We start from the raw sequence: 24,434 nt of genomic DNA on the forward strand, positions 1-24,434 counted from the left end.
ACCTCTGTGAAAGTATCTAAAGAGACTTTTCTCTCATGAGCCTTATATTGTCCATGGCTAGTAAGAATGTCTGGACATTTGTAGAGGATGACATGGGGTCACTATATTAATTGCCACAGGAGTACAGAGAGATCCAGCTTCAAAATCCCATTTAGTGTATGGTTTCTGGGACCACTCCTGGCACAAACTGTATTCAAATGGGTTAGATATTTGTACACAGGAAGTTTATTAGGGAATGCTATTTTTTTTGTGGGAACAACACCTGTGAGGGAGTGAGGGAAGCACGATTACAAGGGGAAAAGTTGACAGGCAGCAACAGAGGCCTGATCTGATCCCTTGAGGAGCTCTGAAAATAGGATGGCCCTTCAGAGTTGATGCAAGAGAGTCAGACCTTGACAGGCATGCATTAGTCATTACTGTGGGCTGCTTTCAGAGACAGGACATGACCTTGATAAAGGCAGTTCCTTTCACCTCAGGGCAATTCCTAGAGCAGGCTTCAAATTTGTTCCATGAGGGAGCAACGCTCCTGGCAGCTGGGGAAATGAATGCCTTGGTCCTGAAAGGAGGAAACTTGGGTGGCACAACACATCACAGAGAACAAGGATGGAGGCAGGCTTAGCAGGCAGCTGATAACTAGCAGGAGAAAAGTTGTTAGGCTACTGCAATAATTCAGACAAGAAATGCAGGTAGTTTGGGCCAAATTGGTAGCAGTTCAGTAGTCGAGAATGTTGTATCATTTTGAAGTAGCGCCAACAGGACATCCTGACAGGAAGAAAGGTTGTGATGCCCACAAGAGAAGTGTATTTCTTTTGATTTTACTGAATACATGAGTCCTAAAATAATATATCCAGTTTATGATTAATATGCGCATGAACCTTAATACTCAAAAAAAATGGAAATGAAATTAGAAATTCTACCATTGATCCAATTCTTGAAATGCTCAGAAGTAATGAAAATAGAAAAATATAATCCCTAAGAATATAATCATGCTGTGACTATTTCTTTATGTAGAATGTTGAAATATGGACGTTATTTGCTATATTAAGATAATGATTTTAGGTGCACGTCATACTAGAGGAATTGACTACGGTGCAATTGACTTCTTCTCATATAAAATGCTGAGATAATAAGCTGATTAAACCCAAGATAATGATCTTAGCTTTTATGATATTAGAATAAAGAGAGAAGAGGAGAAGTTTGAGGTCTGAGTTCGGAGGCTGTCCAATGTTTACCCAAAAGCCAAAGAAGCCTTGGGATCCAAATGGGCAACGTTGTGTTCCTCTTTAAAGCAGTCATTTCTTTCCTACTCATCATATTCAGATTGAAATCTAACCTCCATACTGTACAGGACCTTCCCTCACCTCTCTGTTCTTGCACCTGTTATTCCACTTACCTTCTCTTCTCTGAGGGCTCTGATTCAAACCTACACCTGAAGCTCTCTGTACTCCACTTACTCTCTATCCTCTTTACCCAAGATCAGAATCCCCCCTCCATTCAACTACTCTTCAACCAACTCAGTTTTTTTTTTTTTTTTTTTTTTTTTTTTTAATTAACTGAAGTGTTGTTAGGGGCATCACCAATTTCGTGATCATTAGGACTGGGGGTGATGCCCCTTTTCTGTGCTCCTCTGAGAAAACCCTGTGATTTTTATCGGTTGCTCTACTCACCAATTTTACTGTAACTAAATTACTATGGGAGAATTTCTCATAATGATCACTTTAGGTGCCCCTTTCCTCCTTCTAGGATTTCATTTCCCTAAGGCCATCTGGTACTTCTATTCACCATCATGAGATTGGGCTGCTCAATAATTTCTTCAAAATAAGTATTAAGGCAAATTTTTGAGAAAGGTTAATGAACAAACATAGGTGTTGAATGGAATCACTGTCTAACCTGCAGATCTGATCTCAAAATAGCGTCAAGCTTGAGATTGTGCTAATAAGAAACATGCTTTTCGCCTCCTTTACCCCCAGTATTTTCATCACGTTGTTTTTTAGCTGCCAAAGAAGGAGACATAAAGTGATCTTTCTCAGAGACTGAGAAATCTCTCTAGTCAAAAATTTCTAATACTTGGGAACAAGCACATTTTCGCTGCTGAACACCTGGACCTATACTCGACCGTTGGAAAGTTTAATTTTAGAGCCCTGGTGGTGAAGTGGTTAGGCTGGGGCTGCTAATCAAAAAGATGAGCAGTTCAAATCCACCAGGCGCTCCTTGGAAACTCCATGGGGCAGTTCTACTCTGTCCTATAGGGTCTATATGAGTCAGAATCTACTCGACAGCAAGGGGTTTGCCTTTTTCGTTTGGTGGTGTAGTGGTTAAAAGCTCAGCTGCTGACCAAAAACTCAGCAGTTCAAATCCACCAGCGGCTCCTTGGAAACCCTATGGGACAGTTCTACTCTGTCCTATAGGGTCCATGTGAGTCAGAAACGACAGGGCGGCACCTGACAGGAACAACAGAAGAAGATTGCTTCCAGTCTCCAAGGGAAGGACACTGATTCAAGACAGCTGAAATGAAATGAATAACAAATAAGAGTCAGATACATCACAATGGTCATCTTCCTGCTATAAAACAGATTTAAGGGTTTCGGACAGAGAATTTACACGTTCCAGAACAGAAAATATGAGTGATACAGAATAGAACTTCCTTTGATGCTCAGAATAGAGCTTCATTTGACGTCTAATAGACTCACTCGCCACAGATTACACTTCCACAGATCCCCACCACCCTCACGACCCTCGGATAGCAGAAAACTGGGCACAGCCCGACACCCACACCCTCTGCTCCTCGGTCTTTCTCGCTAGTGCCGAGGCACAAATTGCCGAGGGCCTACTGAAACCAGCCCTTCGTACTATTTCCTAAGGGTTCACGTTCAGTCATCGGGAGATGAAGATCATTGCGTCTTGCACCAGCAGAGAAATGAGATCAGAATTTATGAAGAAATTTCTTGAAACTTGCCGGTGATTTTCCAGGTGCTTGTAAAGGAATTGGGACCCTGGGAGTAGCATTCGCTTGACTATGATTTCTCGAGTTTTGATACTGCTGATTATAAGAATGGGAAAGTACAAATATTTCTCAACCTGAAAATATCCTGAAGGAAAGCACACATTTCCTATCAATCAATTACAAACGGGAAAGAAAGGAAGACACGCGAGTGTCCGTAGTGTAGTGGTTATCACGTTCGCCTAACACGCGAAAGGTCCCCGGTTCGAACCGGGCGGAAACAAACTGGGCGTTGCATTTGTGAGTTCCGAATTTCACTGCACAAACTCTTAATCCGAACATGCTTCAACGAATCCCCTAACCTCCGCTTTCCTTTTGTAGCACCTGACTTTAAATTAAAACAATAATGTACTTGACTTGCCTCCTCGCCCGCCCCCGGACGCTTGTCAGGTTTTCCATTTCCCACTGGGTTACAAAAGTTTCTGCACCCGGCAGAAAAGCGAGGTCTCCATCGTTCTCTGGCACAGGATTCAAAGTGAAGAGTCCTGAGAAAACAGAGTGGCTGCTGTGTACAAAAAAAAAAAAAAAAAAAAAGTTGCTGTCCGGTCACTTGCGACTCACAGAGAAATATGGGACTCAGCATAAAAAAAAAAGGGCCCCATTAATTTTCCTACAGTAGATCTTAGACTCGAACTGCTGACATTTCAGATAACAACCAAGCTGTTAAGCAAATCGCCACCAAGGCTCTGGACATGAAATAAAACAAATTAAAAAAAAAAAAAAAAAGCCCATTGCCACGGAATCAATTCTGACTCATAGCAACCCCATACAACCGGGTAGAAATGCCCCCACAGAGTTTCCAAGTAGCACCTGGTGGATTTGAACTGCCAACCTTTTGCTTAGCAGTCATAGCACCTGACTACACCACCAGGTTTTCCGGACATGAAATTGAAACAAATAAATAAATAATAGGGGGTCTTAAAGGTATGTACGTGCTTGGTCAAAAGTAGTGAGGCTGAAGCAGACTGCATAGACTAAAATCTATTTTTATTTTCAAGTTTGGTTAGCGGTCGTAGTTAATGCTGGAAACCACTATGTGTGAGTGTTTGTTAAAATCAGTATGGAAAGTTGCAGAAAGGAATAACAGTACAAGCTGAAACTCATTATTTTCATTGTTTCCGTACCTAGGGGTGGGCTGTTCCATGAAGGGTACTGTATGTTAACCAACAAAGAACTGCGACACAGGGAAGTTATACTCTCACAAAGGAGCTTACTGTAATTTCCTTTTGCCTGCCCTGAGAACCTGGTGAAAGTCACCAAACCAAGAACAGATGTTACCAAGCTGTTCCCAAGGAAATGGAATCTAGCCAACAAAGATTCCTTAAATCAATCATGTATTCCCATAGGTGATGTTTCCCACCTTTGACAATCATGTAACTTTTCTTAGTTTACTTCCTTCTGTAACAGTATATTGGAGACTCCCTGACTGTGAATCAGTGGATTCTGCTAGTCTCTTGTGCCCAGTACACACTGGCAAAGTCCTCATGGCAATGATCATCTTTGTCCTTGTCCTTGCTTAACAAAAATCTCTTTAGATTACATTTGACTGTGGGGTCATTTTGTCCTATGACAGACAAGATGGTGGCTGTCAAGGGAGTGAGAAATAGTCACAGTCTGGATATATTTTGAAGATAGAACAAAAATTCCTGACATACTGGGTGTGAGGTATGAGAGAAAGAGTAAAATAAATGATGACTTCGAGGGGTTTTTTGCCTCAAAGACTAGAAGAACTGAGCTGTCATTAACTGAAATGCTGAAGCTTGGATGTAGTAGGATTATTAGAGAAAAGTGGGAGTTCAGTTTTAGACTTGCTAACTTTTAGATGCCTAGTACAAAACATCCAAGTGGCAATGCCAAGGAAATCAGTTGTATATACAAGACACAAGGTTAATGGAGTGGTCTGGACTGCAGATACAAATTTGTGAGTTGCAGGCATATAAACCAAAAAGCCAAACCCATTATGATCAAGAAGTTAAGGGCTCAGCTGCTAGCCAAAAGGTCACCAGTTCAAACCCACCACCCACTCCATGAGTGAAAGATGTGGCAGTCTGCTTCTTTAAAGATCATAGCCTTAGAAACCGTATGGGGCAGCTCTACTCTGTCCTATAAGGTTACTAGGAGATGATGTAGGCATACAGATGATTTAAGCTATGAGAATGGGTGAGATTCCCAGGGAGTGAGTGTACATAAATTGCAGGTTTGAAGACCAACCTGTGGGACTTTCTAATATAGAATGGGTGAGGAGAGGCGAAAGAAACAAAGGATACTGAGAAGGTTGAGCCAGCAAGGTAGAAAGATAGTCAGGACAGTAGTGTTTTGGAAGTCAAATTTAAAAAAAAGAAAAAAACTTTTAAGACAGTAAGTATGTTTATTGACACTGAGAAGTTGTCTTAATTTCTTAGTGCTGCTGTAACTGAAATACCACAAGTGGTTTTCTTTAAGGAATAGAAATTTATTTTCTCACAGTTTAAGAAGCTGGAAGTCCAAATTCAGGGCACTACTGCAGGGGAATACTCTCTCCCTCTTAGCCCTGGGAAAAAATCTTTCTCTTCGTTTCTATACCCCCAGAGTTCCTGGTTCCTTAGTAATCATCAGGTGTGTTTCTCTCTTCCTCAGTTTGTGCTCTCTTATCTCAGTGCCAGTCTGTTCTTTTTCTATCTCAAAAGTGATTAAATTTAAGACATACCCTACACTGATATGGCCTCATTAACATAAAAATAAAACTGATTCCAAAATGGGATTAAATCTCCAGGTACGGAGGTTTAGATTCTATCACATATTTTGGGGAGACTTAATTGAATCCATAACTGAAGTCAAGGAAGATAAGGTCTTGAAAAAGTGAGAAGAATTCATTAGTAATCTTGACAAGGAGATTCCATGAACTGATGGTGTAAAAAAAAAAAAAAAAAAAAAAACCAGAATGTAGTGGATTTAAAAACACAAGGAGAGGAATTGGAGACAGTAAATATGGATAACCCTTTAGAAGTGATTTTTATAAGGCCATCTGAGAAACAGGGTAGTACCTAGAGGGGTATGTTGGGTCAAGAGAAACCCTTTTAAGACAGGAGACAAATAGCATATTTGAATGTTCCTGGAAATAATACAATAGGCACAAATTGAGAGGTTTCACACATTTAGTCTGACTTTGGCACACTTCTAGGTAATGGTAATCCAGAAAAAAAAAAAATCTGACTTTGCGGACAAATATTATGGTGAAGGCCAACTGGTAGACAAAATTTTAAAAAAGAAAAATATGCATTAAGTCTGACTGCGATTATTTTAACAGCTGAAAGTATCAATTTCAACATTATGAAAGGGCAGTGCAAGGGATGACTTGTGAGTCAGGTAGAGGACATAATCAGATAGAGAAAGTGCTCTAGGGCCACATGGTAGACAGTGTGCTGGACACTGAAAAAGGGTCAAGGAGAATGGGATGCTCTTACGGACAGCGGCCATCAGGCGCACACCCCATCCCCAAGACCATCCTCACTCCTAGCCTGGTTTTCTTCACTAAGATTTCTATCTTAAGGCTTAATGTCACTTGTTCCAGAAAACCCTTTTTTCTCGCCCCACCCACCTTTAGAGGGGAGCTAAGGGGGTATAGTCGCCATTACTGTGGATTAAGGAAATAAAGTCGAAGTTTGATCGAGAATTGGTGTCACAGAGGTTATTTTCAAACTGCAGCTAGGTATACCGCAAGGTTTTTTTTAAAAAAAAATAAACTCCTTTGGCCCGTACGGAGATCGAACCCGCGACCTTGGCGTTATTAGCACCACGATCTAACCAACTGAGATAACCGGACGCTTGAACAAGAGATTCTTTCTTATTTGAAAAGATCGCAGATTGCTCACTCCCTCGCCATCCATCCAAAGGATACTCACTTTTACACAATGTTAACCAGGACCAAATGACACTGTGTTGAAACTTCTCTTTAGGTTTTCCGTTTTCCCTTTCCTCACTCCTGCAAAAAGAAAAAGGAACAAAAACTCTACCTCCAGCAGAAATGAATTCCTCCTCCTATGGAAAATAAGACTTTCTGGAGCTCGTCGATTTCGTCCCGAATGAGAGGGCTCCCCCATCCTACCCCAGGAAGCCTTTGAAAAGGATGCAGACACCTCGGGGAGGGATCTGGTGGATTTGGTCCCCGCTCAGGGCGTGAGGATTTCTTTCCACACGGGAAGGAACATCCCCCGTGGATCTGACCAGCGTCTCCCTATATCCTGTGGTGATGCCCCTTCTTTGTGTTCTGTGAAAACGCCCTGCCCCGTGGATCTCTGTCGGTCCATTTTGCGATTTTATTGTCATTAACTGCCTATGTTCCTCTTTCCTTTCCTGGAGGACGACGACTGTGTCAACTCATTCTTTCGTCCTCTGGTAGCCCCTGTGCCCGCACAGCACAGTGGTTGACTCAATAATTGAAGTTCACGAACGGGAAAAAGCGTACAGAAAATCATGTTTGCTGATGATCAAGTCCTAGAAAAATTAAAAGGCTCTAGATTTTGCTAACCTGAACATACATTCTTTCAATAACTACCTGCAATATTCAAACAGTGGAGTTCAAGACGCTCAGATTACTTCGGAGGTGTCAAGCTGCTCTCTCTGTCCCAGGCACCCCCAGAATAAAAGGGACTCTGAGATGAGGAAGCACAGACATCATCACCATCTCCCACTGCTCTGGGGGCCGCTGCCATCTCTAAACTCAACACAAAGTGTGTGGGTCCGCCATACCAAGTGATGCTTAAGGAAGAACCTGGAAAAAGGCAGCTAGCTTCTTGCTAACCAAAAGAAGAAAAGAACTGTTAGGGGAAGGTAGAGAAAAGGGAGGGTACAAGAAAGAAAAGAAAAATATATCAGAGTTTTCATTCTTACCCAGTAAATCAAATAAGTGGTACAAGAAAACTGCAGACACAATTCAAAGAATTAGGCGTGTGTGAAGCAAAATCTAAGTATGTTTGTCATCCCAGAGATGGACAATATACAGTTCAGCCTAGGAAACCACCCCATACCCATGCATCTGGCCCTGCAGCTTCACATTCCCAGGTCATATCCCTCCAGGTGCCCAGGCCCAAGTGTGGACCCACAGACCTCCAGAGTTCAGTCCTGAGGACCTTGAGCCCTGCTTCCTAAAGGGTCATTTTCTTTCACTAGAAAACATACACAAGAGAAACTGCCAACGGACAATATTGAGGAGTTTCTTGAAATCAAATCCTTCGCTCTTGCCAGCCTGCCTGTGTTTTTAAAGGAACTGGAGACTTGAGTGAAGACTTTGACTGTTATGAATAATGGCGTTTGGTTGTTAATTTTAATACACAAATACTATCAGTGAAAGAAACGTACCGTCCCCACGACAATTTCCTTGAGGAAAAGACGGCTTCAAGATTACTCAGCCTGGGGTATCTAGAAAAACTCTATTTTATCCTGTGGAGGCAACTTGTGACTGAAGACAAGTTTCATTGTAGATGAGGTTATCGCCTTTGCTCAATGCAGGGAAGGCCTTGCTTTGAAAGCAAGTGGGAAAATGTCTGTTTTTTCAAAGTTAGAATTGAATTGATTTTGTATGGGAGATTTTCCCTCCTAACCCAGCATGTAAGAGTGAATATATTTTGACCAACATTCAAAAAAGCTCATGCCATCCCTGCACTCCTGGGCTTGAAAGCATGGCTTTGTTTCCCTAGAGGCCTTGAGACCTGGGTGTTCGCCCCACCTCCAGTGTGGATCAGCCCCTCCCCTCCCCCATTTCTCTCTGTTTCTGTGTATTCCAAGTGGGTGGAGGAGGGTGTCAATGGAATGAGGTGCCTGCCCCTTAAACCCCAGTCTGCAAGGTAAAGTGGATCAGGCTTCCTTCAGAATCCAGGGAGTGGGATTTACTGCCTTCTGGCAAGTGAAGATTTCAAATTCTAGAAGGAAAGGGCTCCCTTCCAAACCAAACTCTAGGACCTTCAGGGTCAAGACAAATGTCATTAGGAGTCTCCATCAATTTTTCTTTTCTTGCCAAATGTCTTGTTCATTTGGTCTAATTAACATGATGTTATTAATATAGTGAGAAAGACGTCTGGTGCATTATGTAATAGAATGATGTCTCTGTATTTAAAGTAGAACAAGAAATTCAATAGTAACTGCAGCATAGTGCGATGGGGAGAGTCCTAGGAGAAAAGGTCAGAGAGGCAAACGAGTAGGGATCAGGGAGATTGTGTAGAGATTTGCCAGTCATTATAAGAATTTAATTTTATCTTCCTTTTTAATTTTTTTGAGTGCAGTAATGAGCCATTGCTGGATTTTAAGCAATGAATACAATAAGGAGTCCTTTTGGGGTTTTAAAAAGGACCCCTTAAACGTTCTATAGAAACCATCATGTTAAAGGAAATGGAGGAAACCGCAAAACATATTAAGAGACACCAGTAATACTCCACATCAGAGAGTATTATGGATTGGGGAATGTTAGTAAGAGTTAAAGTGTGGAAAAGTGGCCAAATTCCAGATATATTTTAAAGATAAAGCAATGAAAGTTTTCTGAGTGATTGGATGGGGAAATAGAGCAAAAATGGAGTCAGTGAAGATCCCAAACTCTTAGTCCTAAACAGCTGGAGGAAGAGAGTTGCAGCTAAGTGAGACAGGGATCAATACGGTTGGATCAGTTTCAGAGGATACATATGAATTCCATTTCAGGATATGTTAACTATACAATGTTTATTGTGAGACTTCAAAGAGGAGATATCCAGTAGGCTAGGGGCACACAGTGGTCCTCAGACGAAGACCATGTAATATGTAAACCATTAGATGGTGCCTCGCCAGGTGATTAGAATCAATAGAGAAGAGAAGAGGCCTAAGAACTGAACTCTGAGGGACGTTCCAGTGTTCATGCAAAGGCCAAAGCCGTCTTTGGATCAAAATGGGCAATGTCATATTCCTCTTTAAAACAGTCACTTCTTTCCTACTCACCACATTCAGATCAAAATTTAACCTCCCTACTGTCGAGAACCCTCCCTGACCTCCCTGATCCTGGGCATATTATCCCACTTACCTTCCCTCTCTGCACAGTCTGAATGAAACCTCCAAGTGCAGCTCCCCACACTCCACTTCCTCTCTATTCCATTTTCACCCAAGGCCAGAATCCCCCTCCATTCAACTGCTCTTCAACCACTTTTTAGTTATTTTTTTAATCAAAAAAAGTATAGATTCGCCACCAATTTCCCCAGCAAGTCGGGATCCTCAGGACTGGTGTTGATGCCTCTTTTCTATGCTTCTGTGAGGGAACCCTGAGATTTTTATGTGTCATTCTACTCAGCAATTTTATTATAACTAAACTACTGAGAGAACAGTTGTCATAATGATTAGTTGAGGTGCACTTCCCTCTTTCTAGTTTGCCATTTCCCTAAGGACATCAGGTACTTCCAGTGACCACTATGAGATTGGGCTGCTCAATAGTTTCTTTGAAATAAATATTAAAGCAAAGTTTTGAGAAAAGTTAACAAATTAACATATGTGTTAAATGGAATCTCTGTTTATCCTGCGGATCTTATCTCAAAACAAAATAGAGTCAGGGTTGAGATGGTGCTAATAAGAAAGAAACATGCTTTTCCCCTCCTTTACCCACAATATTTTCATCAGTTTGTGCTTTAGCTGCCACAGAAGGAGACATTAAGTGACCTTTCTCAGAGGCTCAGAAATGTCTCTTGTCAAGAGTTTCTAATACTTCCCGGACAAGCATATATTCACTGGCCAGCACTTTCGCCAGGACTCTGCCTTGGGAAAGTTTAATTTAGAATCTAGTAGAAAGCCCATTGTTTCCAATACCGGCAGTTAGGACAGTGATTTAAGACAGTAAAAATGGAATGAAGAACAAAGAAGAGTCAGGTTCATCATAAAGGTCATTTACACGCTATAAAACAGATTAAAAGGTATGGGACACCGAGTTTATCGGATATGAGTGATACAGAACTGAAGAGAAGTTCATTTGAGGTCTAGTAGACTCACTCGCCACAGGTTTCACTTCCACGAAGTCCACACCACGCCCACGACACAGAACTGGGCACAGCTTGAGACGCATACCCTGTGGCCCTCAATCGCTTCCGCTAGTACCGGGGCACAAAGTGCGGAAGCCCTACTGAGCTCAGATGGTTCCTACTAGTTCCTAAAGGTTCAAGTTCGGTCACCAGGAGATGAAGATGATTGCGTCTTGCACCGCCAGAGAAATGAGCCTAGAACTTATCAAGAAACTCCTTGGAACTCGCCCGAGATTTTTCTCCCTGGTGCTTGTGAAGGAATTGGGTCCCTGGGAGTAACATTTGCTTGGCTATGATTTATCTTGTTTTGATATTGTTGATTGTAAGAATCGGAAAGTGTAAGTGAAAAAAAAAAAAAATGCTCTTCATCCATGAACACATCCTGGAAAAAAGGCACAGATTTCAGATGAAGCATCTCTGAAGCCCTAAGGCATTATCACAAAGAAGTTTCCTTAGTGTTGTGGTTATCACGTGGTGTCGTGGTTATCACGAAGTGTAGTGGTTATCACGTAGTGTAGTGGTTATCAAGTCCGCATAACACCTGAAAGATTCCTGGCTGAAAAAAGGGCGGAAATAAAACTGGTCGTACTTTTCGAGAATTCTGGATTTGCTCCAGAAACTCTTCATCTGTATACCCTTACGTTTCAACCAAGCCCCTAACCTTCCCGTTGCCTTTGCAGTCCCAGACTTTAAATTCTCAGAATAGCGTAGCCAGCTTGCCTCCTTGTCCGCCACAGCAGGCTGTCAGGTCCTCGGTTATCTCCTGGGTTAGAAAATATCTTACACCTGCTGCAGTAGCTAGCCACAGGAGGAGGTGAGAACCCCATTAGTTCTTAGTACAGCATTCAGAGTGAAGGGTCCTGAGACTGCAGTGTGGCTGCTGTATGCAAGGAGGATCAAGAAGCAAATTGTAACTGCAGCAGAGTGAGCAAGGTGCACAGAGAACTGTTGTTGTTGTTAGGTGCTGTCAAGTTGGTTCCGACTCATAGCGACCCTATGCACAACAGAACGAAACACTGCCTGGTCTTGCGCCATCCTCACAATCGTTGTACTTGAGCTCATTCTTGCAGCCACCATGTCAACCCACCTCCTGAGGGTCTTCCTCTTTTCCACCACCATGTACTCTGCCAAGCATGATGTCCTTCTCTGGGGATTCATCCCTCCTGACAACATGTCCAAAGTATGTAAGACGCAGTCTCGCCATCCTTGCCTCTAAGGACCATACTGTCTGCACTTCTTCCAAGACACATTTGTTCCTTCTTTTCGCAGTCCATGGTATATTCAATATTCTTCGCCAACACCACAATTCAAAGGCTTCAACTCTTCTTCGGTCTTCCTTATTGATTGTCCAGCTTTAACATGCATATGATATGATTGAAAATACCATGGCTTGGGTCACACGAACCTTTGCTCTTCAACACTTTGATGAAGTCCTTTGCAGCAGATTTGCCCAATGCAATGCGTCTTTTGATTTCTTGACTGCTGCTTCCATGGCTGTTGTTTGTGGATCCAAGTAAAATGAAACCTCTGACAACTTCAATCTTTTCTCCGTTTATCACGATGTTGCTCATTGGTCCAGTTGTGAGGATTTTTGTTTTCTTTATATTTGATCTTCCTTAGTAAGTGCTTCAAGTCCTCTTCACCCTCAGCAAGCAAGGTTGTGTCATCTGCATAATGCAGGTTGTTAATGAGTCTTCCTCCAATCCTGATGTCCCGTTCTTCTTCGTATAGTCCAGCTTGTCATATTATTTGTTCAGCATACAGGTTAAATAGGTATGGTGAAAGAATAGCACCCTGACACACACCTTTCCTGACTTTAAACCAATCAGTATCCCCTTGTTCTGTCCGAACAACTGCCTCTTGATCCATGTAAAGGTTGCTCATAAGCACTATTAAGTGCTCTGGAATTCGCATTCTTTACGATGTTATCCATAGATTACTATGTTCCACACAATCGAATGCCTTTGCATAGTCAATAAAACACAGGTAAATATCCCTCTGCTATTCTCTGCTTTCAGCCAGGATCCATCTGACATCAGCAATGATAGCCCTGGTTCCACGTCCTCTTCTGAATCCAGCCTGAATTTCTGGCAGTTCCCTGTCGATATACTGCTGCAGCCGTTTTTGAATGATCTTCAGCAAAATTTTGCTTGCATGTGATATTAACGATATTGTTCTAAAATTACCGCATTCAGGTGGATCACCTTTCTTGGGAATAGGCATAAATATGGATCTCTTCCAGTCAGCTGGCCAGGAAGCTGTCTTCCATATTTCTTGGCATAGATGAGTGAGCATCTCCAGCGCTGCATCGGTTTGTTGAAACATCTCAATTGATATTCCATCAATTCCTGGAGCCTTGTTTTTCACCAATGCCTTCTGAGCAGCTTGGGCTTCTTCCTTCAGTACCATCGGTTCCTGATCATATGCCACCTCTTGAAATGGTTGAATATCGACTAATTCTTTTTGGTAAAATGACTCTGTGTATTCCTTCCATCTTCTTTTGATGTTTCCTGCATTCTTTAATATTTACCCCATGGAATCCTTCACTATTGCAACTTGAGGCTTGAATTTTTTCTTCAGTTCTTTCACCTTGAGAAACACGGAGTGAGTTCTTCCCTTTTGTTTTTCCATCTCCAGCTCTTTGCATATGCCATTATAATACTTTACTTTGTCTTCTCAAGTCGCCCTTTGAAATCTTCTGTTCAGTTCTTTTACTTCATCAATTCTTCCTTTTGCTTTAGCTGCTCGACACTCAAGAGCAAGTTTCAGAGTCTCCTCTGACATCCACCTTGGTCTTTTCTTTCTTTCCTGTCTTTTCAGTGACCTCTTGCTTTCTTCATGGATGATGTCCTTGATGTCATTCCACAGCTCGTGTGGTCTGTGGTCATTAGTGTTTAATGCGTGTAATCTATTCTTGAGATGATCTCTAAATTCAGGTGGGATATACTTAAAGTCATATTTTGGCTCTCGTGGACTTGCTCTGATTTTCTTCAGTTTCAGCTTGAACCTGCATATGAGCAATTGATGGTCTGTTCCACAGTCAGCCCCTGGCCTTGTTCTGACTGATGATATTGAGCTTTTCCGTTGTCTCTTTCCACAGATGTGTCAGTTTGACTTTGGTGTGTTCCGTCTGTCGAGGACCACGTGCATAGTCGCCATTTATGTTGGTGAAAGAAGGTATTTGTGAAGCAGATGTTGTTGGTCTTGCAAAATTCTATCATTCAATCTCTGGCATTGTTTCTATCCCCAAGGCCATATTTCCAACTACTGATCCTTCTCCTTTGTTTCCAATTTTTGCAGTACAATCCCCAGTAATTATCAATGAATCTTGATTGCATATTCGATCAATTTCAGAGTGTAGCAGCTGATAAAAATCTTCTATTTCTTCATCTTTGGCTCTAGTGGTTGGTGCATAAATTTGAATAATAGTCGTATTAACTGGTCTTCCTTGTAGGCGTATGGATATTATCCTATCACTGACAGCGTTGTACTTCAGGATAGGTTTTGAAACGTTCTTCTTGACGATGAATGCAACACCATTCCTCTTCAAGTTGTCATTCCCAGCGTAGTACTATATGATTGTCTGATTCAAAATGGCCAATACCAGTCCATTTCAGCTCACTACTGCCCAGGATATCGATGTTTATGCATTCCATTTCATTTTTGATGATTTCCAATTTCGCTAGATTCATACTTCATACATTCCAGGTTCTGATTATTAATGAATGTTTGCAGCTCTTTCTTCTCATTTTGAGTCGTGCCACATCAGCAAATGAAGGTCCCGGAAGCTTTACTCCATCCACGTCATTAAGGTTGACTCTACTTTGAGGAGGCAGCTCTTCCCCAGTCATCTTTTGGGTATATCAGACAATGTTCTGCTTCTATTCGTAAGGTTTTCACTGCCTAATGCTTTTCAGAAGTAGACTGCTGGGTCCTTCTTCCTAGTCTCTCTTAGTCTGGAAGCTCAGCTTAAACCTGTTCCCTATGGGTGACCCTGCTGGTATCTGAATACCAGTGGCATAGCTTCCAGCATCACAGCAACACACAAGCCCCCACAGTACGACAAACTGACAGACACGTGGGGGGAGAGACAGTGGTAGGAGCAAACAAATCGAGTGGAGGATTGTTAGGCCTGTCAAAGTGTAAAAATAAGGAGAATTTTCTAAGAAGAGAAATGATAGTTGCATTGCAGAGTAGGTAACAAAAACAACAACCCAAGTTGGGATATTATTCGGAAGTGCTCCAAATTCTGAAGAAGAGAAGTGTTTTTATGCATGAGGGCTGGGGCCACACATGGGATACTAAACCTCTTGTTGTCAATTTGATTCAGACTCACAGTGACCCTATAGGACAGAGTAGAACTGCCCCATAAGATTTCCAAGGAGGGGGCTGGTGGAATAATAACTGCTGACCTTTTGGCTAGCAGCAGAGTTCTTAACTAGTTCGCCACCCAGTCTCCATCAGATACATATGAAGTGCAAATAAAACTTTCATGTCAGTTAATGATCACAGATTTTTGGGGGACAAATGGCATACATAAACATTTTTCGGTGAATATTCTCACCTTTCCCTTTATGGAACGTTCTTATCACGTGCTTATGCATAAGCCATAATGTTGTCATACATCAGTAACAAGTGTTCTTTCTGAGACCAATAATATTTTTGTCATAATATCACTACATAGTTGTTCACTTAAGGTGGGGCTCACATATTTTGAAAGCAGAAGAAAAAAGGGATAAAGCACAAAGGGAAGTTTCAGTTCAAACCTGTGTCCGTCACAGTCATGGCGGTAACCTCAGTTTTAAGGTGATCTTTCGCATATGCCCCTTCTGATGATGGATCTTCACAGAGGTTTCTTGACACCATTATAAGAGTGCTTTCTTTTCCCTAGAGCCCTGGTGGTGCAGTGGTTAAGAGTTTGGCTGCTAACTACATGATCAGCAGTTCCAAACGAACAGCTGCTCCCTGGAAACCCCATCGGGCAGTTCTACTCTGTTCATAGGGTTGCTATGGCTTGGAATTCACTGAACACCAATGGGTTTGGGTGTTTTTTGTTTTCTTTTGCGTGGGTGTACTCTATGGATATTTACTTCTGTACTTACAATATCCTATACAGACCCCCTGCTTTACCATGCCATAACTCATATACTCTGCTTCTGTGATCTACTGGTTGGGGGCACATACAGAGTAAGACCACATTTGGAGGAATAACTTGACATTTCAAAACATTAACTCAAGGTTTGAAACTAGATTTCCCTACAAATTTGTTTAGGAAATTTTTTTTGTACATTGGTGGGAAAATAGGAGTTGGATTACAAACATTAAAAAAGTAGTGTATCTGATTAAGATAATTAACCCAACCAGTAAGAAAGAACACAACTAAGAGCCAATATTATTAGGTAACTAAAAAAAATTAAGAAAAGGGATATCAGGCATAGGAGGCACTGAATGAAGTTAAGTAGCTTTTTGGTGAAATTTTCTGATATGTTGTTGCATTTCTCCCTGTAGTGTTTACCTAGTCATAATAAGAAGTCTTCCCAATGGCATGGGCTAATACTAAACAAAATCCTTAAAATTCAGTAACGTGCATGAGGTCTCATTCCTTGATCTTTGGAGGAGTTGTCAGGTTCAAGTATAGTCTTCTTCTGGCCACTGAGGCCCTTGGATATAATCTTTAAGGCCCCAGAAGGATGGTGTATCCACAGGGATGTTTTTGGCTTTCTTAAATTGAGATAAAGAGATCCAAGGTTTAATTTTTGGAGTTTGGTTATACATGGAATGGTGGGGAGAACTAACTATGGTCCTTTTCATAAGTACAATATGGTAAAATATCTTAAAATATTATGGTCAAGCATTTTCAGGGAATTAGCAAAGTAAAATTTACTTGCAAATGACAAACTTAAAAATGGCTATGGATGACTTTAATAATACTTCTAAAAAGTGATGGACATGATGGAAATTAAGTATATAACTAATATAGAATTAAACAATGTCAATTCAAAAAAATCTTTAGATGAAAATATTGTTAAACTTAATGAATTGCCTGAATTTCAAATAGCTTTAGATATATAGTCATCTTGGAACATAATATTAGATAGTTAGGCTATACCAAGATTACTAAGTTTTTTAACATCTGAATAGTCACAAAAAATTTCCTGGATAAACAATGTGAATTTCTCAGTTAAAACCCTTTCATGACATGTGGGATAGAACCTGTCCGTAAATATTTTCAGGATCTCAGGTTACTTGGGAGGGTACTTTTCCCACTGAAAGTATTTGCTGCCGTCCAGTGGGGGCTTGATTAATGTTGAAAATAGGAAAGAAAAGTTTTTTGGCGAACATTCACTACAGTAGGAGGCTTAGGTAAGAGGCAGTTCTACCACAAAGTGCGATTGGGTCATACTTCCTGGCTTTTGTACAGCTTCATAAGTCTTCCAAGAACATTTATGGCCTTTTTTGGTCAGCTTTAGAGCATCTTGGCAGCTTTAGATTTTGTGTGTGTGTCATATTTGAAAAATCAATGTAACCAAAAGGACTTTTCTCATTTTTGAAAAGTGTTACTTTTGGGGGACATGTGTTACTCACAAATGATGTATCAAAATTTGTAATTCAAAACCTAAATTCAGAAGGACTTCTTGATTCAACATGCCTTCCATTACTGAAAACACAAGGCATCAAAATTTTTTCCAAAGGATAAAATAATACGGTCTTGATGATATTAGATTTAAAAGAAGCAATAACTGTAACGAAGTCAGAAATTGAAATTATAAAATTATGACATAAACTTTAACTCAGGTCAAATGTGGTAATGTTCTCAGTATGACAATATATTTCATGTAATTCATAACATATTTCATAAAATTCTTAAGCATTTTTCTCTATGAAATGGAAACAAATCTTTTCTGGCTTTCTATGAGATTTGAAAATAGTCAGGATATTGAAATTACCATATTCAGGAATTTATTGTGTTACAACTCTTGCTTTTAAGGCAGATTGCACAAGAAGAAAATTAAATCTACAACCCAGTAAACAAGGAAATTTTTTTTTTAACAATGAGTAACTCGTTTCTTTGCTTTCTATGTTATTTGATTTTTTTTTTTTTAATTCTCATGGGGAGGCGGGGCCAAGATGGCTGACTAAGTAGACGCTACCTCGGATCCCTCTTGCAACAAAGACTCAGAAAAATAAGTGAATCGATCACATACATGACAATCTACGAACCCTGACCATCAAACACAGATCTAAAGAGTTGACCTGAGTGACAGAGACTGAGAACTAACAACCAAGGGGAAGCAGCGACCGTTTTTGGAGCCTGGAGCCAGCGTCCCAGTCAGGAAAGCTTGGCGCCGGGCTTTGGACCGGGCGCAGGGGAGCTGAGCACTGCACCCTGAGAGGGCGCAAAAACGGGGCACAGCCCTAGACCCCTGAACTGACCTCGGGGGAAGCCCAGCCAGTGCATGCAGGCAGCACAGCAACGAGACTGACAGGAGGAGGAGTCACCGGGAGGCAGCGACTGGTTTTGGAGCCGGGAGTGCAGCGTCACAGCCAGGGAATCTTGGCGCTGGGCTTTGGACTGGGAGCGGAGGAACTAACCGCGGCATCTTAGACAGTGCAAGCATGGCAGGCCTGACCATCGGGGACAATCTCTACCCACCCAGAGCACACAGTCCACGCGCCCCTAGGGAATCTCAGATATAACAGTCATCCCAAGCAAGATAAGTAACTTTGTCGACATTCTGCGGTGCTCCTCTCTCCTGCTTCTCTGAACCCTCCTCTCCCCTTCCCAGGTGGCTTCATTAACATTGGAATTTCCTGAGCCAGAGGGAGAACTGCTCCACGGTTTTTCTTTTCCTTTTTTTTTTTTTTTTTTTGGTCTTTTCCTAACCCATTCTTCTGGCCTGAGAGAAGCAACCAAATAAACCCAGGGACCAAAAATCCTTCCCTAATTGGACTAAAAACACAGAACCAGCTCCAGCCAAGCATATGTGATCCACAGTCTCGGGCTTTCATCCCTACAGGGAACAAGGTGGCTATTAGAATGCAAGGGCATTTCTGATAGGGATATGACTGCATTTGTTTTAGCGACTTTACTGGAAAGACAAGTTTCCCAGGTCTGATGTCTCTGCATATTCAACAGAACCCTCATTGACCCACAACAGGGAACTGAGGGCTGAAGCTCCCCTCAGACCAGCTAGCCTCCTGCCTCAGGGGTCTAAGGAGGGTGACACCTACCAATCTGTAGAGGTACTTGCATTGGGGGCCTAAGGTCTGGTGCACACAGCTATCACCACTGCTTCTCTAGGTGGACCCAAAATCAGATTCTACCTAAGAATAGTGAATGGACTCAGGCTTATATATCTGGTAACAGCCCAAACCAGCTGTTAATAGGACAGTGAGTCAAGGGCTACAACAATCAAGACAGCGCAATCTAGTAGCCCATCCACATATATTGAAAGAAAACAAAACAAGATAAGACTCAGTGAGCAAATATAGAATAAATCACTACAATATCTTAGTGATGGCTCAGAGACAGCAGTCGATATCAAACCACATAAAGAAGCAGACCATGACTGCTTCTACAACTCCCCAAACTAAGGAATCAAAATCTTTCCCAAATGAAGATACAATCCTGGAATTGCCAGATACAGAATATAAAAAACTAATTTACAGAATGTTTCAAGACATCAGGGATGACCTCAAAAATGAAATAAGGCAATCTACAGAAAAAACCCAGGAACATACTGATAAAGCAGTTGAAGAACTCAAAAAGATTATTCAAGAACATTAATTAGTTGCAAAAATCAATAGAGAGACAGCATTCAAAAATCCAAAAGATTAACAATAAAATTACAGAATTAGACAATGCAATAGGAAGTCAGAGGAGCAGATTCGAGCAATTAGAATGGAGACTGGGACATCTGGAGGACCAGGGAATTAACACCAATATAGCTGAAAAAAAATCAGATAAAAGAATTTTAAAAAATGAAGAAACCCTAAGAATCATGTGAGACTCTATCAAGAAGAATAACTTGCGTGTGATTGGAGTCCCAGAACAGGGAGGGACAACAGAAAACACAGAGAGAGTAGTTGAAGATCTGTTGGCAGAAAACTTCCCTGACATCATGAAAGACGAAAGGATATCTATCCAAGATGCTCATCGAACCCCATTTAAGATTGATCCAAAAAGAAAATCACCAAGACATATTATAATCAAACTTGCCAAAACCAAAGATAAAGAGAAAATTTTAAAAGCAGCCAGGGATAAAAGAAAGGTCTCCGACAAGGGAGAATCAATAAGAATAAGTTCAGACTACTCAGCAGAAACCATGCAGGCAAGAAGGCAATGGGATGACATATACAGAGCACTGAAGGAGAAAAACTGTTAGCCCAGGATCATATATCCAGCAAAACTCTCTCTGAAATATGAAGGTGAAATTAAGACATTTACAAAAAAACACAAGCTTGGAGAATTTGCAAAAATCAAACCAAAGCTACAAGAAATACCAAAGGAAATTGTTTGGTCAGAAAACCAATAATATCAGATACCAGCACAACACAAGGTCACAGAACAGAACATCCTGATATCAACTCAAATAGGGAAATCACAAAAACAAATTAAGATTAATTAAAAAAAAAAAAAAAACGCTCAAAACAGGGAATCATTGAAGTCAACATGTAAAAGATCACAATAATTAAAAAGAGGGACTAAATACAGGTGGCACAGAACTGCCATATGAAGAGGGATACAAGGCGATATACGACAATACAAGTTAGGTTTTTACTTTGAAAAATACGGGTAAATATTAAGGTAACCACAAAGAGGTATAACAACTCCATAACTCAAAATAAAAAGCAAGAAAAACGTAACGACTCAGCAAACATAAAGTCAAAGACTATGAAAATGAGGAACACACAATTTACAAAGAAAAACCTCTCACCACAAAAAAGTAAATGGAAAAATAAAATTGTCAACAACACACAAAAAAAGGCATCAAAATGACAGCACTAAACACATACTTATCTATAATTACACTGAATGTAAATGGACTAAACGCACCCATAAAGAGACAGAGAGTCTCAGACTGGATAAAGAAACACGATCCGTCTATACGCTGCCTACAAGAGACACACCTTAGACTTAGAGACACAAACAAACTAAAACTCAAAGGATGAAAAAAAATATATCAAGCAAACAGTAAGCAAAAAAGAAGAGGAGTAGCAATATTAATTTCTGACAAAATAGACTTTAAACTTAAATCCACCACAAAGGATAAAGAAGGACACTACATAATGATAAAAGGGACAATTGACCAGGAAGATATAACCATATTAAATATTTATGCACCCAATGACAGGGCTGCTAGATACATAAAACAAACTCTAACAGAACTGAAAAGTGAAATAGACACCTCCGCATTTATAGTAGGAGACTTCAACACACCACTTTCGGAGAAGGACAGGACATCCAGTAAGAAGCTCAACAGAGACACGGAAGACCTAATTACTACAATCAACCAACTTGGCCTCATTGACTTGTACAGAACTCTCCACCCAACCGCTGCAAAGTATACTTTTTTTTCTAGCGCACATGGAACATTCTCTAGGATAGACCACATATTAGGTGATAAAACAAACCTTTGCAGAATCCAAAACATCGAAATATTACAAAGCATCTTCTCAGACCACAAGGCCATAAAAGTGGAAATCAATAACAGAAAAATTAGGGAAAAGAAATCAAACACTTGGAAACTGAACAATACTCTGCTGAAAAAAGACTGGGTTATAGAAGACATTAAGTAGGGAATAAAGAAATTCATAGAATGCAACGTGAATGAAAATAGTTCCTATCAAAACCTCTGGGACACAGCAAAAGCAGTGCTCAGAGGCCAATTCATATCGATAAATGCACACATACAAAAAGAAGATAGAGCCAAAATCAGAGAACTGTCCCTACAACTTGAACAAATAGAAAGTGAGCAACAAAAGAATCCATCAGGCACCGGAGGAAAACAAATAATAAAAATTAGAGCTGAACTAAATGAATTAGAGAACAGAAAAGCAATTGAAAGAATTAACAAAGCCAAAAGCTGGTTCTTTGAAAAAATTAACAGAATTGATAAACCATTGGCTAGACTGACTAAAGAAATACAGGAAAGGAAACAAATAACCCGAATAAGAAACGAGATGGGCCACATCACAACAGGCCCAACTGAAATTAAAAGAATCATATCAGATTATTACGAAAAATTGTACTCTAAGAAATTTGCATACCTAAAAGAAATGGATGAATTCCTGGAAAAACACTACCTACCTAAACTAACACAATCAGAAGTAGAACAACTAAATAGACCCATAATAAAAAAAAAAGATTGAAACGGTAATCCAAAAACTCACAACAAAAAAAAGCCCTGGCCCAGATGGCTTTACTGCAGAGTTCTACCAAACTTTCAGAGAAGAGTTAACACCACTACTACTAAAGGTATTTCAAAGCATAGAAAATGACGGAATACTACCTAACTCATTCTATGAAGCCACCATATCCCTGATACCAAAACCAAAAGTAAAGACATCACAAAAAAAGAAAATTATAGACCTATAACCCTCATGAACATAGATGCAAAAATCCTCAACAAAATTCTAGCCAATAGAATTCAACAACATATCAAAAAAATAATCCACCAAGACCAAGTGGGATTTATACCAGGTATGCAAGGCTGGTTTTATATTAGAAAAACCATTAATGTAATCCACCATGTAAATAAAACAAAAGACAAAAACCACATAATCTTATCAATTGATGCAGAAAAGGCATTTGACGAAGTCCAACACCCATTTATGATAAAAACTCTCAGAAAAATAGGAATTGAAGTCAAATTCCTCAAGATAATTAAGGGCATCTATACAAAGCCAACAGCCAACATCACTCTAAATGGAGAGAGCCTGAAAGCATTTCCCTTGAGAAAGGGAACCAGACAAGGATGCCCTTTATCACCGCTCTTATTCAACATTGTGCTAGAGGTCCTAGCCACAGCAATTAGGCTAGACAAAGAAATAAAGGGCATCCGGATTGGCAAGGAAGAAGTAAAATTATCTCTATTTGCAGATGACATGATCTTATACACAGAAAACCCTAAGGAATCCTCCAGAAAACTACTGAAACTAATAGAAGAGTTTGGCAGAGTCTCAGGTTATAAGATAAACATACAAAAATCACTTGGATTCCTCTACATCAACAAAAAGAACATCGAAGAGGAAATAACCAAATCAATACCATTCACAGTAGCCCACAAGAAGATAAAATACTTAGGAATAAATCTTACCAAAGAAGTAAAAGACCTATACAAAGAAAACTACAAAGTACTACTATAAGAAACTAAAAAGGACCTGCTTAAGTGGAAAAACATACCTTGCTCATGGATAGGAAGACTTAAGACAGTAAAAATGTCTATTCTACCAAAAGCCATCTATACATACAATGCACTTCCGATACAAATTCCAATGACATTGTTTAATGTGACGGAGAAACAAATCACCAACTTCATATGGAAGGGAAAGAAGCCCCGGATAAGTAAAGCATTCCTGAAAAAGAAGAAGAAAGTGGGAGGCCTCACTCTACCTGATTTCAGAACCTATTATACAGCCACAGTACTCAAAACAGCCTGGTACTGGTACAACAACAGGCACATAGACCAATGGAACAGAATTCAGAACCCAGATATAAATCCACCCATATATGAGCAGCTGATATTTGACAAAGGCCCAGTGTCAGTTAATTGGGGAAAAGATAGTCTTTTTAACAAATGGTGCTAGCATAACTGGATATCCATTTGCAAAAAGGTGAAACAGGACCCATACCTCACACCATGCACAACAACTAACTCCAAGTAGACCAAAGACCTAAACATAAAGACTAAAACATAAAGATCACGGAAGAAAAAATAAGGACAACGTTAGGAGCCCTAATACAAGGCATAAACAGAATACAAAACATTACCAAAAATGACGAAGAGAAACCAGATAACTGGGAGCTCCTAAAAATCAAACACCTATGCTCATCTAAAGACTTCACCAAAAGGGTAAAAAGACCACCTACAGATTGGGAAAAAAAATTTCAGCTATGACATCTCTGACCAGCGCCTGATCTCTAAAATCTATATAATTCTGCTAAAACTCAACCACAAAAAGACAAACAACCCAATCAAAAAGTGGGCAAAGGATATGAACACACACTTCACTAAAGAAGATATTCAGGCAGCTAACAGATACATGAGAAAATGCTCTCGATCATTAGCCATTAGAAAAATGCAAATTAAAACTACAATGAGATTCCATCTCACTCCAACAAGGCTGGCATTAATCCAAAAAACACAAAATAATAAATGTTGGAGAGGCTGCGGAGAGATTGGAACTCTTATACACTGCTGGTGGGA

General features: G+C 40.4%; 1 non-coding gene across 1 annotated transcript; it reads left to right on the top strand.

Moving 5' to 3' along the window:
- The first annotated feature begins 3,152 nt into the window (after positions 1-3,152).
- On the top strand, positions 3,153-3,224 carry TRNAV-AAC (transfer RNA valine (anticodon AAC)). The gene has a single exon. It is a non-coding gene; the product is annotated as a tRNA-Val (tRNA).
- Positions 3,225-24,434: the final 21,210 nt, after the last annotated feature.

This window comes from Elephas maximus, chromosome 1 (assembly GCF_024166365.1).
Source record: "Elephas maximus indicus isolate mEleMax1 chromosome 1, mEleMax1 primary haplotype, whole genome shotgun sequence".
In the NCBI taxonomy this organism is placed as follows: Eukaryota; Metazoa; Chordata; class Mammalia; order Proboscidea; family Elephantidae; genus Elephas; species Elephas maximus.